Raw genomic sequence first — 19,949 nt, 5'->3', positions numbered from 1 at the left:
AGCATGTGCTAGTAGTAAACAAATAGAGCAACATGAATGCCACTTTTGGCAATTGTGGTTATTATGTGAGCTGAAAAAAAAACGAGGAAGCAAGAGGAGAATATGGATGAGGTTATATTGGGAAAAGAGGCCAACTCTGCATGCCAATCTTGCACATGGAGCTTGAGTTAAGTAGTTTTAAGTTTAAGTGCCATGTTGAGTTGATCAATACGCCATTTCATGTTGCATTTTTTTATTGGCTAGTCAGTAGACGTAGGTCGTAGCAGCAAACACACTGTGAGATGATCATCGCAGTCTATCTTTGGTTGCAAGACCGTGACAACGTGGCTCCACCGTTTAGGAGCCATGACCACAGAAATCACCACAATTGGTAATCTTTCGTACAATGTGTACCGGCATTATTGGATTTAACTTCATGGCACCTGTGACATAGCCTGACTACATCAGACTTCGTACTTCCGCTCAATTTCATTTCGCTTCTGTACTCAGTCTGAGATAGCGACCGTTTTCCCCGTTTTCCTCCGGCCTGAAAACAGCCGGCCAATCAACAAACAGAGGGCGGGCTGAGAGCCGTGACGTAGACGCTGATTGTACCGTGGATGGGTAGATTTACTTCACATAATCTGCAAAAGTCGTTCACAGCCATGTTCACTCCGGTATTTCGCTCGATGGTTTTGTTTTCACATCATACATGTGTTTACAGTGGAAGTTAGATGCGGCTGAGCATGCGCATAACACACGCCATAACCAAACGTTATGTGATTGGCTTACGGGTAACCAATGATTTTAAACTTCAGACAAGCGCCCCCCCGCGAGAAAGAAAACGCTTTTCAATTATGCCATGCCAGACTCTGTCTACGAAGCAAAGCGAAGTAGCAGAGTTTGGTATTACCAGGCTACCTGTGACAGGAACACAACACAAAAGTGTTTGTCGGTGTAGAAATATACAATACTACTTAACATACACTAAACAAGAACACTATTACTTTTTGGTAACATTAAGTCTTTGTGAGTATTTTTTGCCAATTTATTTAAAAATAAATTGGCTCACGACAGCCATTTAGTCATGAAACAGAGCACTATGGTCTCTCTCTCTCAGCATTTGTTGTTGTGTGCAACCAGCAAGGAAACTACAACAGAGAGATGTGTTGTCTATTTATTGTCTTTTATTTTTTCAGAGAACCCATTCTTTCTCTCCCATCACATTCAATTCAGTCACGAGCTCACAACTTGGCTGACACCGTTTCTTTTGCTGTGGTGCTGTAGATTCAGTAGCGTAACCAGCAAACTGTTACTCGAATGAAGATGTCCAAGAACTGTTAATGAAACTAAATGTCATGAAAATCATTTGGTTCCAGTATTTCTTTTATTCCCAATCTGAGCACATTTTAATAAAAACTAGATATAATTCCCATCTGCATGATCATAACGTTGGAAAAGTGAGTGTCACTTCGACAATGAGTTTTCATTCTGTATGAGGCATGCTTCAGGAGTGAAATTACAACGGCAGTGAGGTCTGCCCCTCAAGCCTAAACCCTCTGAACACCTGAGATCTTCATTGCATTGGAAAACACATTCTGTAGTCCTCAGGTGCTGCAGCTGCTGCTCTTTCATGCTTGAGGGAAAACTGAGTGAGTGTGTCCATATAAATAGATGGGGTGGATTGGACAGCGAGGGAAGTTTGCTCATGTTTCATTTATGAAGCTCCAACATGTTTTTTCTTTGTTGGTGTTTCTGTGACCTTGTCATCAAAAATAAAATAAAAATAGATAAAAAAAGGACTGACCAGTCAGACCAATTAAGATTCAAGCCTTCCAATGAGGCTTGTGCTTGTTGCTTAGCAACCTGTTCAATTCCCAGTTGAGAAGGTGTCAGATCCATGGCAGGTACATGTGTACATCGGCCTTTAGGTTCTGATCTCTTCCTCTCATTGATGATCTCTGCCTAAAATCACATGCGGTTTAATTCATCCATCATGAAAATACCACATTTAATCATATGAAAGCACGATGTGATGATGGTTAAGTCAGTGTGAATTGGTATTCTCAATCCATTTCGCTGCAGCAATGTGAAATATTTTCATGTGAAATTGGAATTTCAACAAGTGAAAATGTTGGATGGGAATTAATTGGATGATGAAAAGTTAATTAAAATCCAGAACTGAGCCAGAGCATATGTGAGTTGTGTTCTGAACGACATATTATATACTATACACTTATACGATGTGCTGTACTGTCTAGTGTATGAATTGTATACGTTATTTTGTCATCCAGCATCCACTGTAAAAAATGACACGATCAATAAGTCATGACGTGTTTTTACATTATTTCAACTCGTCAAAATAAGTTAAGCCATTTTAAACATTATTTTTTAAGTTATACAAGATTCAACAAATTTTTTAAGCCATTTTAATGTAATTTCCAACATTCCCGACTTAAATTTTTCGATTAATTAAGTGCATCACCTAAGTATTTGAAGTGCACTTTTTCTTTTTGAACTTTTCAATGTGAACATACTACTATTTATACTGTACTACAAAATTACATATGTGAATTGGGAAGCACCTAATAACTACTGTACATTTATACAGTATATAATAGCTTTTTTAACAAAAGTAATTTGGGGGGAAAAAAGCAAGTTGATTCAGATGAAAAGCTATTACATTTTAATTGAATATTAAGATGACAAACATTTTTATTTTCCCGTGGAATAACGGGTCCAATTCTCACTTTTAACTAACTATTAACTACAATTTTAGTTGTTGTGGTGATAGTTGTTACATTTAAGTATGGAGTAGGATTAAGGGCTGTAGAATATGGTCATGCAGAATAGAGCATTAATATGTGCTTTATAAGTACTAATAAACAGCAAATATCCTATCCTAGTAATATGTATGCTAATAAGCAACTAGTTAATAGTGAGAATTGGACCCATAAACTAAAGTGTTACCGTAATTTTTTGGCCTCTGGTGGCTTACTGAGGATTTTGCTCAACCTCTTGTCCAAAAAAGAATAAACCCATAATTTGAGATTAAAAGACACTAGGGAGGGGCGGTTTGATGTCATATTGTATAACTTAATTTGATGTTGGAAGGACTCATTGGCCATCCCTGACTAGTGTGCATGTCATCAGGTTCAAGGACATGGGTTGACTGAAGTGGTGCAATGTTTAAATGTCAAGTATTGTTCCATATGCAGAAGAAAGAAAAAAAACTTGTTCCTGATGCAACATTTAGTGTGCGTGCCAAACCTCTGTGCCCGAACAATTGTACCTCTCAGAGATAGAGAGAGAAACACTAGAGCTTCAGTCTACAGATGACTCACTTTGTTCCCTCTTTTAGGTATTCGTCTGGCCCTTTCGGGTTAGATCTATCCCCGAAGCAATCTAGGAAAGAGAAATGGAACTGAGATGAGATTTCGACTGTGAGGTGTACCCGGCTCCAACACTATCAGTGCTGACGTTGTTTCATTAGAGAGTTCAATGCAAAAGGCTGTCTGTGTTTACTGAGACCGTAGCCAGAGACTCTCCTCTGATCAGTCAGCAGTTCAGCTGGAAGAGAAAGAGTACAGCCTTTCTGCTTACTGGCCGTTAATGTCTAGAGAAATCCCATCATCCAACATGGATCTCAGTGCTGTGGAGCTGTGGGCTATTCACAGACCCGTCTTCATCATCTCCCAACACCTGCTGCAGAGCCATAAAATCTAGTTATCTGGCTGAGATATAACATAACCAGCGGCCTCTACAATGTCAGATCACTGAAGTTTGATACTTATAATAATGAATTTTAAAGTTTTTATTGAGCAAATACACCTCCATTCAAAAGTTTGGGGTCTGTAAGATTTCTTTTTAATGAAGTTCCAAATTTAGGTTCGGGAGGAGCCTATACATTCAGCCCTGTCAAAGACTATATACGAGCGTATATAAGCAGCAGTCACAGCGTCCCTCCTCCTCCCCATCTCCTCCTCTATTTCTCTTATTCTTCCACTGCAAGGTACTTGAGGACAGCAAGCCAACTTCGTTTACCATTAACTTATTAAGACTGAATGGGCAGACGGACTCGTGAAATATTTTCGAAAGTCTCTTATCCTCGCCGAGGCTGGATTTATTTTAGCAAAAATGTATTAAACAGTAAAAATAACTGTTTTCTATTTTAATATTTTTTAACCCTTAAATGCATGAATGTTTTGCCACTCATTATTACATATTCGGGTCTTTAGCGACCCGGATCAATATCTTACACGGAAGGGTGTCTAACTGGCGCAATAGAATAAAACTCTCCTGATATATTAATAACAATTACAAGAATTAAAATAAAAAACATATTTCGATATCTTTTGGAACTTGCTCCACTTGAGCAGATACTTTTTACCATCATCACTGTCATCATCAGAGCTTTCCCCAGTACATTCAGCATCTGGCTTATTTTCGAGACCTCAACCATATTCTCAAAACTATCATTTTCAACATCTCCAAAATCAATATTTTGATTGCTGACAGCTTCTTCACCAGATCCACCATCAAGTGACCGTGGCACTAATATTTGATTGTGCACAGTACATTAAATCACCGAGCCATTTCATATTTGCTGATGATACTTGTATTCTTTTGTTTTATGCATGCCATAATTATGAGTGAAACGTCACGTCATCGTTGTGTATCAGACATTGCCTCCTTGAGGAATAAAGGTGAATTGAACTTTTTGAGTCATCAGATTCACTTATTGTTGCACAGAATAAATAAACTTGCACTATTACATAGCTCGGGTCACTAGCGACCCAATACCGTTTTTACAAAAAAAGAATTAGAAACAGACTATATTTGTTTCTTGTTAGGCCTATATTGTTTAAAATGAATAGTCTTCATTACTCTAGTCTTCAGTGTCACATGATCCTTCAGAAATCATTCTAATATGCTAATTTAGTGCTCAAGAAACACTTCTCATTATTATCAGTGTTGAAAACAGTTGTGTAGCTTAATATTTTTGTGGAAACTGTGATACATTTTTTTTTTTTTAGGATTCTCTGATCAAGAAAAAGTTCAAAATAACAGCATTTATTTGAAATAGAAATCTTTTGTAACATTATAATTGGATTTACTGTCACTTTTGATCAATTTAATGCATCCTTGCTGAATAAAAGTATGAATTTCTTTCAAAAAAACAATCTTTCTGCCCCCTAACATTTTTAACTGCAGTGTATACTTGCTAAATGGAGAAATTGGAGGGAGAAATTATGTACCTTGCTTAACTAGAAGCATTTGCATTCACGTATAAGTATGTTACAAGCCGACGGTGTGCACGTGTCAGTGGTCCAGCGCTTCTTATATCTCAATTGTCTCCCCTCCCCCACCTTTATAAGCCTTTGTCCTTGAACAAGACAGAGACAGAGGAGATGAAAGCCATCTTTGAAAGGGTTTCATACCTTAGGATATCTGTGCAATCGACCAGTGACTGTCCATTTATCCTTCATACATGGAAAACATCTAAATCATTTCAGGTCGTGAGAGATTTACAGCCATCATTTGAACATCATCTTACTCTGGATGCAGGATAAAGCAAACATTTAATCCATGTCTATTAGTTCATTTAAAGAATAAAAAAAACACTAAAATCTGGAAAGCAATGTAAGTTGGCTTTGGACACAATGAGTCCAGGTGTGTTGGACTGTTCGTGGCCCCATTTAGCATTTTAATTGATCACAACTGTGTGTGTGTTTCCCACACCATACAATATCACCGAATGGAGATTTCCTAATAAATAGCATATTAAAATCCTGCTGCTTAGTTGTCATAATTTTCTGCATCAGCGCAAATATACTGTAATATGTATCAACCAGCACTACGTTCTGTGCACTTAGAATGAACTCACTTTTTCACTTTGTGTTGTATCTTCCAGATCAGCTCAAACCAGATCATTTGAGCTGTGTTTCAAGCTCTAAAACCTGGAGTAAAACCAAGCCCTAATGTAAAACAAGGCAATAGCACAATCTGATACTCTCCGCCTGAAGAGATAGTATCTTATTCAATCTATGCATGTCCAATGATGCAGTGCAAGGTCAGGACAGTGGCTGCCACAACACAAGCGTGGAGGACTTCGTATTGCAAATGAAGCTAGAGAAAAGGAACACTAACTAAATACACATTAAAAAACATTTTAGTGTGAATTCTGTCCAAAATAAGATTTATTTTTGTCCATACAATGAAAGTTAATGGGGTCCAAAACACCTTTCATTGTATGGGCAATTTTTTTTTCAAAACTGTGTGTGTGCGTGTGTGTGTGTGTGTGTGTGCATGCGTGTGTGTGCGTGCGTGTTCCAAATGAGAAGGAAAATCCTTCTCTTCCCCTTGAATTTGAATTTATTTATATCATAGGGTTTAAATGTACGGATCCCCTAAAAGGACACTAAAGATATGTTAGGTGGGAGGAAAAAATATATGCTTTAGCATTCTCTCGCAAAAACTTTTATGTTCCCTTGCAAACTTTGCATTCGCTCGCAAAGAACTTAAAAGTTTTTACAAGTGAATGCAAAGTTTCTCGGAGGAACACGAACACAAAACTTTTGCAAGATAACGCAAGAGAAATTGACATATAATTTTTCCTTCCATCTCTTTCCCAACACAATGTTCATTTAGGGGCTCTGTTCAATTGAGACATTTTCATTGAATGTACCATTATGTACTGTCTTGTTAAATCCCAATAAAAAAAAGATTAGAAGTATAAAGAAAGTAATAAAAGATTGGAACAACATGAGGGTAAATAATTTTGGTAACACTTTACAATAAGGTTCATGAGTTAACATTAGTGTTTACATTAACCTTAGTTAACATGAACTAAGGATGAACAAAAGTTCTTCCTCATTTATTAATCTTAGTTAATATTAATTTCAACATTTACTAATACGTTATTAAAATCAACGGTTGTATTTGTTTACATTAGTTAATGCACTGTGAACTAACATGAACAAACAATGAACAGCTTTATTTTCATTAACTAACATTAACAAAGATTAATAAATATTGCAATAAATGTGTTGCTCATTGTTAGTTCATGTTAGTTAATACATTATCTAATGTTAACTAATGAACCTTATTGTAAAATGTTATAAAAGTGTAATAATGTGTAAAGTGATTATTTTTTTATTCTGCGGCGGAAACAAGCTTCCATACTTCATCGCACAAAGTCTACTTTGGTTTTTACATGTACGAGAGGGTACGCGTACAGTGCGCATGATGCAAATTTCATCACCAGAATAGTATGCGTGTCACATATGCGCATTAAATTTGTTTTAAATATGTTTTGCACTAATCAGTTGGCCCAGGTCGTTAGTTTCACAGTAGAAAACAAAACTAAAGAGATGAACAACAATAACAAAATACCGGAGACTGCAACAACAACAGATGTCCGCATTGACAAGTGCTTGTGTGAGGGAGTTATGAGATAGCCACAAATTAGTTTAAAAGAAGACAAAGACATTTTTATCAGTCATAACTTCTGGAGAAAAATAGCGCAGATACTGGACAAAGATGAAACTTTCTATATAGCATGTGTCGACCGCCTATGTTTGTGCACTGCACGCTATCAAATGGAATATACTTTGAAAAGTTACGCATTCGACTTTATGCATACGCTAGCGTACGTGTAAAAAAACGCAGTATACTTTGGGCTTAAGAGTCATTAAGCTGAGCTTAGTTTCTCCATATAACACGGAGTAACCAAATAACCAAAATAAAATAAAATATAATTCAATAAAGTCCAATTTCCCAGCCAAAATAAAAACTAACTAAAAAACGAAACACAGTAATTAAAAACAGAGCAATTCCAATACAGTCTTGGCACCATCGGTGCTCTGGCCCTAACAAGAATGTAATGACAGAAAATACCTAGCCTGCAATGATTTCAGGTAAAAAATTATTCTACAACAGTAAAAATACAGCATTAAAAACAGAATGCTGAATAAAAATAAAATAAAAAAAGAGAGGAAACAGGCAATATTTACAGTGAAAATAATGATGTCAAAAAAAAAATTCCCAACAGTGTAGATGCAGACCCATAATGAGTATGTTTTTCCCCCTTTCACAGCCCTCTTGCAGCATGCAGAATGGAAGGACTGAATAACCAAATGAGAGAGACGCGCACAGCAAAAACCATTAACCCCCATTCCTGAAGGCTTCTGCATCACTGCCTGCTGCACTGTTTGCAGCCAGAGGTTTGTGTGTGTGTGTGTGTGTGTGTGTGTGTGTGTGTGTGTGTGTGTGTGTGTGTGTGTGTGTGTGTGTGTATGATAATCTCTCTCTGGCCACAGGCTGGTAATGGGGAGACAGACGGTCTGTTCCTTTCCATAGCACCCCTGTCAGTGAGAGACTAAGCAAATGCACCTCTCAAGGCAAAGTAACATAGCTGAAGTCACGCAGCACTCTCTCCTGGAGAAAAAAAAAAAAAAAGGATTTCTGTGCAGTCGCCAAATTCTTGACTTTCTAACTGACATGAAAACCCAAGAGAGACGGAGGAAAGAATCGTCCATTTTAACAGCCAGACCCTGCCGTTCAGAAATCAACTAGAATGAAAAAACACTGTAAAAACCACCCATGGACAATTAACTTTAGCACTTAAAATGTGTAATTACAACAAAAGCTAGTTGAATAGAAGGCACATACAGTCATTCACAGTTAATTATTGTAAACAGCTCTCTTTAAAAAGAAAAACATTTCCCCATTTCTCCTCATTGCCGTTTAATTGGTATAGCTGTGATTCTTTACTGGATTTAATTCAGAAATAAGATTTACATGGACGTCAAGTGGCAACTGGCAACCCAACATTAAAATTGCTTTATTGTGTAAAAGTAGACACAATTTCCTCAAATGTGTAAATATATATATATATATATATATATATATATATATATATAATATATAGGGTTCAAGTCAGGGACTGGGATGGCCATTGCAGATGCTTGGATTTTTGTGTAGATTTTGATGTTTGTTTTTGGATCACTGTCTTGTTGGAAGATCCAAACATGGCCCGTTATAAGATTTCTAGCAGAGGCTGTCAGGTTTTGATTTTTTTTTTATCTGTTGGTATTTGATCGAATCCAAGATGTCCAGGACCTCTGGCAGAAAATTAGGCCCACAGCATTAAAGATACAGCAGAGTATTTCATTTTACACATGGGGTACTTTTTTTTTTTATCCCTGTATGAACCAAACCCATATTAAGTGTTTGCTGCCAAAAAGCTATTTTTTTCATTGTGGCATCATGGATTTGATCAAATACCAACAGATAAAAAATCAAAACCTGACAGCCTGTGCTAGAAATCTTATAATGGGCCATGTTTGGATCTTCCAACAGGACAGTGATCCAAAAACAAACATCAAAATCAAAACAAAAATGGGTCACTGAGCACAAAACCAAGCATCTGCAATGGCCATCCCAGTCCCTGACTTGAACCCTATAGACAATGAGTGGGCTGAACTGAAGAGAAGAAGCACCAACATGGATCTGGGAATCTGAAGGATCTGGAGAGATTCTGTATGGAGGAATGATCTCTGATCTCTTGTCAGTTATTCTCCAAACTCATCAGGCATTATAGGAGAAGACTCAGAAATGTTATCAAGGAGGTTGCAAAAAGTATTTAATAAAAGGCGGCAAATAATTGTTCCCAATGTGTTTTGGAGATAAACATTTATTTCATAATGAAATTTGTTTAATAAAATATCAAAAGGATTAACAATGCAGATTTATTTTTTACAGCCATCTTTGATCATATTTACCAAGGGGGCAAATAATTCTGCCCCCATAACTATATATATATATATATATATATATATATATATATATATATATATATATATATATATATATATATATATATATATATATATATATATATATATATAGTATATATATTTGCTCTACAGCAAAAACTTTACAATAAGGTTTCCTTAGTTAACATGAACTAAAAATGAACAACACTTCTACATCATTTATTAATCTGTGTTAATGTCAATTTCAAACATTCAAAAAGCTGTATTTATTAACATTAGTTAATGCACTGTGAACTAACATGAACAAACAATGAACATTACATTTTTACTAACATTGACAAAGATAAAACATAACAAACATAAAATGTTATGGTTCATTGTTAGTTCGTGTTAGCTAATACATTAAGTAATGTTTACAAATGAGACCTAATTGAAACTGTTTTTTTTTTCTTTATTCAGTTTGTAACCAGTAAACAAGTCTGCAACGCATTTTTGGTTTGCGACCCTCCACTTTGACTCCCACTGAAGCAGCGGCTCCTCATGTCCTGCACTAACCCAGCCATGTTTATTCAGAGATCTGAAAGGCAGCAAATTGCATTTCCTGCTCGCTTTATTCCATGGATCTCCATATGAATTAAATTATAACTTGATTTATTGCCAAGCTTTACTTCGGGGCTCACAGCCCCCCCTCCAAAGGATAACGCAGCTTATTGTGGCAGAAAAGCCGTCCCAGAAAAACATCCTAACATCAAAGGAGGCTTTAATAACTACTGCTTTGAGATGCAGTGAGATACAGTGGCTTCAGAAGACAAGTGTGACCACAGCCATTCGGACACGCCACATTGGGCCAATTACTGTCTCGTCAACAGCGGTCATGATCATGTGTTAAAGTACAGGGGGTCTAGATTAGATGAATCTAAAAACGCCTAGTATTGCTAAACTGAGGAGACAGCTGGCATGGGGGCCAGCTGAGGAAAAGCATGCATTAACGTCACAGTGTTCTAAATCTGTAAGTGAAAGTGTGACATAACATATGAGAGTAGAAAAGATTTAGCAGTTATACTTCAAACACACAGTCAAACAGATTGCGAGCCTGCAGGGCCGTACGTGCAATTGGTGTGACCACCCCATATTTGGGATGGCCTGGCGTGCATTCAGAATGTCTTTGCATTAGACATATACACTGAACAAAATTATAAACGCAACACTTTTGTTTTTGCCCCCATTTTTCATAAGCTGAACTCAAAGATCTAAGACTTACATAAAAGATCTAAGACTGTACATAAAAGGCCTATTTCTCTCTAATATTGTTCACAAATCTGTCTAAATCTGTGTTAGTGAGCACTTCTCCTTTGGCGAGATAATCCATCCACCTCACAGGTGTGGCATATCAAGATGCTGATTGGACAGCATGATTATTGCACAGGTGTGCCTTAGGCTGGCCACAATAAAAGGCCACTCTAAAATGTGCAGTTTTAGCACACAGCACAATGCCACAGATGTCGCAAGTTTTGAGGGAGCATGCAATTGGCATGCTGACTGCAGGAATGTCCACCAGAGCTGTTTGGCCGTGAATTGAATGTTCATTTCTCTACCATAAGCCGTCTCCAAAGTCGTTTCAGAGAATTTGGCAGTACATCCAACCGGCCTCACAATCGCTGACCACGTGTAACCACACCAGCCCAGGACCTCCACACGTATGTTATGGACAACGAACACAGGTGCATTTTATTGATGGCTTTTTGAATGCACAGAGATACCGTGACGAGATCATAAGGTCCATTGTTGTGCCATTCATCCACGACCATCACCTCATGTTGCAGCATAATAATGCACGGCCCCATGTTGCAAGGATCTGTACACAATTCCTGGAAGCTGAAAACATCCCAGTTCTTGCATGGCCAGCACACTCACCGGACATGTCACCCATTGAGCATGTTTAGGTTGCTCTGGATCTGGATCTGGATGCCCCAGATGGGGGCAAAAACAAAAGTGTTGCGTTTATAATTTTGTTCAGTGTATATATAATATATCAGCCATGTGCAGCACGGACACCTTGCGACTATAATTTTCCTCAGTTGATCTTTACAATCTCTGTTTTGCTCCGCTACAAGTAAAGGATAATGAGAAAAGCAACTGTAGAAGAATTATCTGCACATGAGCCTAATTGGACTCACTTTTGATAGATGGAAAAAACACAATTAAGGGAAGACATCAGTATGGCATTCTTTATAGTATGACTGCATTTGTAAACAATATGAATGTGTCAGGGAATGTTCCCAGGTTTTTCTTACGCTTTGTAATAGCTTTCAGATCTAAACCGTAGTATTGGCATAATGCTATTAAATCATCACAAAGTGAGGCTTTGCTTCATTTTCATGAATCTGCAATGAAGTCAATACAGATGGGAATGCTTATTACCATGAATTACTTTCAGAGAAACATGTGCAATCTTTTTAAGTGAAAGCTACAAATGGAGCAATACACAGAACACGTGGAGCATATGGATACATGACAAACTAAGTATTTGCCTGATATTTCTATTATACTCTAATTCCACAACCAGTATTTCAATCAGTGCATGTCGTTCTCGGTATACAGTGCCTTTGAAAGAAAAACAGCAGCAATGAAAATGCTATTGACTATCATCAGAGGCTTTTAGGTAGAAGATTGCTTAAAACAGACTACTGCATCATTCTTATGGGACACTTAAGGATCTCACTTAAGGATCTCCTTTTTCTTCATCTAATGCATAAGTCAATTTTTGTTTGCATTAATCTGACTGCATGTTTATATTTATACCTATTATGACCTTCATACATGGATTTTAGGCCCTGGTGAGACTACTGTGAAAGCAACACATTTTAAAAATATATACACTTATAAATAAATAAATCAGTCTTCACATTATATTTACTGTAATGTGCATCATATCCCTCAAAAAAAAAGGGGATGAGAGAACCAGATTTGGGCCCGGAGTCAAATCTCTTGTGCTTTTTGCACCCCTAACTACAAGTATTATTCATGTATCATAATAAATAGCTGGCCAAGCATTCATAAAGTCAGTGTTAAATATCATTATTTCTTCATCTTCACAGCTTTTTACTGTAGGTCCAGCTGCCAGCTCTGATTAAAGTGTGGATTTGGTTATTTTGCCCTGATTTTGCTTGGCCATCCATAAAGAACTAATTTGCTATCGTTTCAAAACCGGTTCTTGTTGAGGTACTTCACTGACCCAGAATGGAAAATAATGTTATAACACATTCCAAGTTCAGTGCCTCATAACAATGACGGCCCCTTAAGATTTCTTGAGCACTTTTCCCCCACTAATAGGTCAACAGAAATTTGCAGGCTGACTTTTGTTTATATTCCAATCTGAATGAAATAAAACCATTTCTAATCCTCAATTTCAACAGAAGACTGGCTTCTTTGTGATATTGCATGGTGTATTACTACAGTTGCATTAATTGTTCAGTGGAAACCATTGCATATAAAGCAATGTGCTTGCAACTGCTTTTACACAAAGGTTCAACATGCAAGTAATTAAAATCAAGCAATTTACATTTTGGACAGAAATTGTCCAGCTGGTTTGTATTTCTTGTCGGTCAACAAAAATGCTTCCAAAAGAAGCCAATGAAAGCATCAAGCTGAAATACGGACTGGAACAGCATATATGAGCGGAGTGACAGATATTTGGCCTTCCCCGCTGAAAGTGCTCTGTAATCACTCGGCTCAAAATCTATTCCTGGTTTCTGCTCAGTGCACAATAGTGAGAGAAGCGCAGCGCAGTGATCGCGGAACGATATAAACATAACATACATGCATAATACATGCACTTAGAATGATACTTGCTGCTTTCACTGTGTAAAGGTAAATAAATGCACCTTTACTGAAGACGAATCGGCTACTCATTGAGCCAACCAAATCTGAGAACCAAAACACAAAAGTGTAATTTAAAATAAATCATTAGCCACATAGAATGTTAATTTAAAGTCAGCATGAAACAGAAGTGGTGATAGTCGTTTCTTCTCTATAATGTATGAGTGAAACGGCTTCTCGAACAAGAAAAGATGTAGGGCGGGACTTGATTTTGTCCATCAGGAATTGATTGGATCGTTGTGTTTTGCTATTGCTGTGATGTCATGTGAGTGACAGGTTGCCCCGTCCTCGCACCGGTAAACACGTCATTAGAGAAGAGAAGAGAAGAGAAGAGAAGAGAAGAGAAGAGAAGAGAAGAGAAGAGAAGAGAAGAGAAGAGAAGTCACTGCAAGAGGGAGGGGAAGTTATTTGATTAAAGATTATAATGGCACATGAATTTAAACCAAAAAAATGATGATGTGCAATAATTTATAATTAACTGCTATATTCCATAAAAAATAAGAATTGTCCATTTTGATTTCATAACAAATTTAAATGAATTAAAAAAAATTGTTTTGTTTGTTTGGTATAAGATTAGTGTCATATGAAACGTACTTATAAACAAAAAAACAAACATAATTCAAAAGTTGATAATCAGCTCGCTGAGAGGTCGAACAGACGAGAGTAAATAACTTTGCTTTCCTGTAGCGTCGAGCCGCGAACTCTCTCCATGGTGCTGAAGCGGTTGCCCAGGTGACATGACGATATCAAGGGCATCGGCGTTTCTACAGAGAACCATCTGACGCTCGCGAAACCCCAGCGATTAATACACAAACTACACAAATGTCACGACATTCAACACTTCTCAACAGAATTTAACCAACGTATCTGGTCTTCAGCCAATTTCAAAACATATCAAAGCCGAGAAACTTATTGTTTGTGGCCGTCTTTCGTTTCTTATCACTAAATAAGGTCCTTCGCTGAGTCTGTGTAGCTTTCTTTCCAGTGAACTCTGTATCCAAAACAAAACATTTGCGCGTTGAACTTTCAAAACTGATATAATATTCAACATGCAACCGCTTATAATAATCATTCTGTCTCAACAAGTATTTCAACAAGTAATAATATGAATTCCGTCTCAAGTGAAACGCGCGCAATTTAGAAAATGTATAGAGAATGTTGACAAAATGTAGTAAACACGCGGCTCGTAGCCTAAATGTTATTGATGCTTCGATAGGGGGAAACAGTGTGATGGAGCTCAGCTCAGTCTGATGAAATGAGAAGAATGGGAACTAGCAGACGCTATCAGGACTGGGACGGACACAAGGAGCGAATACAGACAACAGCAACACTGAAGAATGAAGAACGACTCTTACCGGTCTGAATCAAGCCTCTTCCGAGCTTCGGTGCGATTCGGCGGAATAATCCTGCAAAATAAAGGTGAATGAAGCTGAATGGCGAAACCCTGGCCGTCGTTGCTCTTCAGTGCTGCTGCATCTGACGGCACTGCTGCTGCTTCCACGCGCTGAGAGCGAGAGACTGACTGAGACTGAGGCGCGCGCGACACGGATCAGCGTGCACGAGTCCACAGCGAACTGCCTCCACTGAACAGTTCATGTGCGTTTTGATAAAATTGATGCATATTTTTTTACAATATTTTTTTAAAAACTGGCAAAGAACCTAAAGTCACGATTGAGTCGGTTGTCTGACGTGTTATGTGGCCTGTCTGTTTGTCAGGAATAATAGATTTTTTTTCTTTCTTTTTTTTTTTATGCAGTAATTTCAGTAGTAAGTCATGCAGTCAGTGAATATTGTCATTCATGCGTGTTAAGATTATAGTACTATAGTCTGACTCGCAGTGTAGTAGGCTACTAGTGATGGGGGTCATCACTAGTAGTAGCCTACTATAGTGCGAGTCAGATTGTACCTTAACGCGCATGCATGACAATATACATTGCATAACTTACTACTAAAATTACTGAAATTGAAATTTGGTCTAAATGTGTCTAAATCTAAATTTGCTGTTCTTTGGATGCATTCAGAAACTTTTCAAGATTTAGTCCTGTGACTTACAATTAATATGATGCACGTATATAATTAGTTGCTGTGATCTGTTTAGTGTTTGTGTATTAATTTTAAATTAAATTCACAAAGCTCAAGATCACAGATACAGTGCGAGTGATTTTTAATAGAGTGGTTATTGCATATTTTTCAGATCAGAGTCAGAGCACCATGGCTGATCAGGGTAAAGGCAAAATCATCTGGTTATTGTACTCCCTCTGTTGGCCACTGCTGCACACGTCGGTATTTGCTAAATGTTTTAGGTAGCCTATCAAATGATCAACTATGACACGTCATAAAATTACGAGGAAGTGATTGAACCACGATGTAAGGTAAAGCGGGAAACAAATAATAAGTTTCCTGACTGATTGGTCTTTGAATATCAGGAGAAAGTCGAAGGCAACGATTATTATTGCCATTGTGGAAATGTTTTCATTTGCATGACATCAGTATGGTGGATTTGATTAAATAGCCTAACTGATCTAAGAAAATACATGGGAATTTCACTATGAAAGCCCTTCTTAAGCCTCTATAGAGAATATAACTCAACAACATTAAACCTTTAATCTAAATTATCTTAACCTAAATTATACTGTCCTGTGACTGTCCCACTTTAGATTGAAATTTTACAGTAAATAGTTTCAGGTAAAGTGGCGGGACATGTTTAAAAACTGTTTACATTAATGGTCATTAGCATATTATCATATTATTATGAACTAACATGAATCATGTCATGCAACAGTCTGGACTGGCTATTTCAATAAAATTCTATTGTAAATAAAGCTCAGACATGTGACTATTCTGACTCTTCATTTTTGAACCATTGTGCTCATTTTGTGGATCGAATGTAGTTAATTTAACTGTATGTTGTCACTCTATATGTGGAAAGTTATCATGGTGGAATCCTGCTGTTTATTGATAGACCTACTGATTTGAGTATTATACCTTTTGGGGAAATGTGAAATTTACTATAAAGTATTAAAAAGATATTTTACCCAACACATCTGTACTGGAAAATGGTAGGTCTATTATATGGTCCTTATAGGGTTTTCATGAAATTTTAAATAAAACACTCATTAACAGTTGAATTCAATTTAGTGTTTTTTTGTTTTTGTTTTTTTTTTGTTTTTTTATTAGTTATAATAACTTTATAAGTTATTACCTGAAACTGGCCTGAATGTATTTCAGTGTGGTTATATTGTTTTCCCTTGTTACCCAACAGCTACAGAAATGGAGGATAGAATTCACAAAAGCAGTTTTTAACTAGGGGTTTGTAATCAACATCCATTGCTAGAGAAAACAAGCAGTTGTGCCCCTGTGAGCACTGTTCTTCATAAATGATTTCTGTGAAAAATACGATAACTTCTTTAGTTATTTCGTGGGGTTTTCTCTTGGGATCAGTGCAGCAGAGCACAGTACAACAATAACTCCTAACAATAATCATCACATAATTACTAATCTCTGACAGGCTATAGCAGATTTTGGAAATCGTTTATGGTTACTCATGTAATCCTGGTTCCCTGAGATATTGGGAAAGAGCATTGCTTATGGGGAAAACTCAGTTTTCTCAGAATCCTGAATCCTGATTGGTTCACGTCTGTGCAAGTGCACAGACAAATGGCATTTCAGCCCACCGAAAGGGGTGGGTTTGGCTGCCTATATTAGCCATGCAGAATCTTCATACGTCAGAATCTTACGACTGAGGAGCGGATAGCATGACTCGCTGTGCATCGTAGTACCACGGCAAGCTATGCAATGCTCGTTCCCGTTATCAAACCAGGGTTTCATGAGTAACCATTAACGTTCCCTTTCAATACATTTTCCTCGCAATGTGTTCGTTCACAAACACTTAAGGGGAACTTAATCCAATAGCACCATGTTACGAGAACAGAACGAAAGCCGTTCTGTGAGCCGTCAGCTTAGGGGCGCTCGCTTGAGGGCCCCATGATCAGCTGCATAATTAGAAGCTCAGACTGTGGTCGGAGCCTGACTACATGGTACACAATTTTAGACTTTTAGACATTTTAGACTGACAACACCCATGCTTGAAGAGCAGGGATGTCCAGGTTGTAAAATCTGATGAAAGTGGACAGTGCACATATATCTGCAATAGAGATTCTGCTGGACCACACCCAAGAGGAGGCCATACCTCTAATGGAGTGGGCCCTAACCCCTAGGGGGAGCGCTATTGCCCAGTGCTATTGCATCCACAATCCATCTGGAAATCCTTAGCTTCAAGACCAGCGGCCCTTTGGAACGGCCTTCGAAGCTGACGAACAACTGCTCTGATTGCTGAAATCGGCGAGAGCGCTAAATATACACTCTAAAATCCCTGACGGGACAGAGTGCATGAGGTGCCTGCTCGTTCTCCACAAGGAGAAGAGCTGATAGCACTATCACCTGCATTCTTAACAGGGTGGAAAGTACTTTCGGCATGTAGCCTATTCTCAGCCCGAGGACCACTTTACAGTTGTTAGGACCGAACTCAAGGCTGGAAGGTTCCACAGACAGAGCCTGCAGATCTCCAGCTCGCTTGACTGACGCTAAAGCTGTCTTAAGTGAGAGGGACCGAAGGTCAGTTGTTCCGAGAGGCTCAAAGGGAGGGTCCTGATGATAGCTACAGGAGGGAAGGTATAAAGGCACAGACGAGGCCATTTCTGGGCCAGCGCGTCCATTTCCTTTGAGAAGTATATCTAGCAGTGGGAATTCTCTTTCTTATTGAAGAGATCCACATCCACCTGACTAAGGGGGCGCCATATCGCTTTGACTGCCTGGGGGTGGAGTCTCTATTCCGCTGGGGGGCGGTCCGCCGTGTGACAGCATGTCTGCTCCTCAAGGAGCCCGGCACGTGAACCACCCTCACTAAGCTGAGTTTCCTCTGTACCCATAGGAGGAGATGGCTCGCCAGTCTGTGCATAAGGTGAGACCTGAGACCTCCTTAGTGGTTTATAAAGGCAACCACCGTCTTGTTGTCCAAACGGACCAGGACATGATGACCACTGAGTTTTGGCTGGAACTCCTTAAAGGGCCAAAATCACCGCCATCATTTCTAGGCTGTTGGTGTGCCAACTCGACATAGTAATCACCCACGAGCCGAAGGCTATTCCCAACCCATCTTGGAGGCATCTGTAATGGCCACTTTCCTCTGAAAACCGAGCCCAGCGTGACCCCATCATGGTAAAAGCGGGGTGATTTCCAAGGGACCAAGGCTTTGACGCAGCCATGGGTTACCTTGAGAGTACTGGTCTGTGTGCCACGCATGGGGTAGGACAAGGCCCTTCAACCAGAGCTAGAGTGGTCGAATGTGGAGCAGGCCCAGAAGCTTCTGAACCTGAAGCTTCTTGAACGAGGTTGACATGCTCCTGATTTTCAAGGTGTGCTCCTGTGAGAGCCAAGCCTGCATTTGGACTGAGTCGAAGACCATCCCCGGCTCTTGCCGAAGTTGACCCTGAAGCCCAGATTCTCCAAATGGCTGAGGAGCTAGGATTTGTGGGCGCATAGCTCCTGTTCCAATTGGGCTAAAAGCAGCCAATCATTGAGGTAGTTGAGTATGCAGATTCCTGTCTGTTTCAGAAGGGAAAAGAGCCGCGTCTACACACTTTGAAGGTCTGTATATTGGTATGTCACCCCCTCAAACGTGAATCTCAAGAACGGTCTGTCATGGGGGGCTATTTGGACATGAAAGTAGGTATCTTTCTGATCCAATGATATAACCAATCCCTGGGGCGAATTTGCGCTAGGATTGTTTTATAGTTAACATTCTGAAAGGCCGTCTCATGAGGGCGCGATTCAGGCATCTCAGATGGAGGATGGGCCTGAGGCCGCCATCCTTCTTGGGGACAAGGAAGTCAGGTCTGTAAAAGCCTGGCTTACTGTGTTCTGTGGGAACTTTCTCCACGGCGCCTTTTTCCAGCAGAGACTGTATTTCTGTTCTGAGGACATGAGCACAGCTGGTTGTAGATTGAGGCCTGACGGCGTGGCTGCGCCGGCTGGAGAGGCCACACATAACGGCAAACAGAAGATGCAGAGAAGAGGGAAGAGGGAGTGGGATCTGTGCGGGAGCTTTATAACCTTAAGCAGTACTTAAGCTTTCTGAGGGAAAGTGTACGGCTCTTTGTGTTCTTGCAGGGCATTTGCATGTTTAATTTGATTGGGTGTTTAAGAGGAGAACCTTCAAGATTCTTATAATACTAATGTGTCACAGAGTTAGCAAAATGTAATGTAAGTTCACAAATAGGGAATGAAAATTGGAGTTCATAGATACCAAACATG

The 19,949-nt window shown here is 38.8% G+C and overlaps 1 protein-coding gene across 3 annotated transcripts in view; it reads right to left on the bottom strand.

Moving 5' to 3' along the window:
- The window catches only part of enox1 (ecto-NOX disulfide-thiol exchanger 1), a 456,290-nt gene that overhangs the window by 99,452 nt on the left and 336,889 nt on the right, over positions 1 to 19,949 (bottom strand). For 2 of the 3 annotated variants that reach the window (XM_079880873.1, XM_079880875.1), the window contains exon 1: positions 14,993 to 15,212. The exons of the other annotated variant lie outside the window; for it this stretch is intronic. The gene's annotated coding sequence lies outside the window, so the exon portion shown is untranslated. Of the gene's footprint in view, positions 1 to 14,992; positions 15,213 to 19,949 lie in introns of those variants that run through there. 3 annotated transcript variants of the gene reach the window in all.

This window comes from Squalius cephalus, assembly GCF_949319135.1.
Source record: "Squalius cephalus genome assembly, chromosome: 9".
NCBI lineage: Eukaryota > Metazoa > Chordata > Actinopteri > Cypriniformes > Leuciscidae > Squalius > Squalius cephalus.
This window is presented reverse-complemented; position numbering and strand designations above follow the sequence as displayed.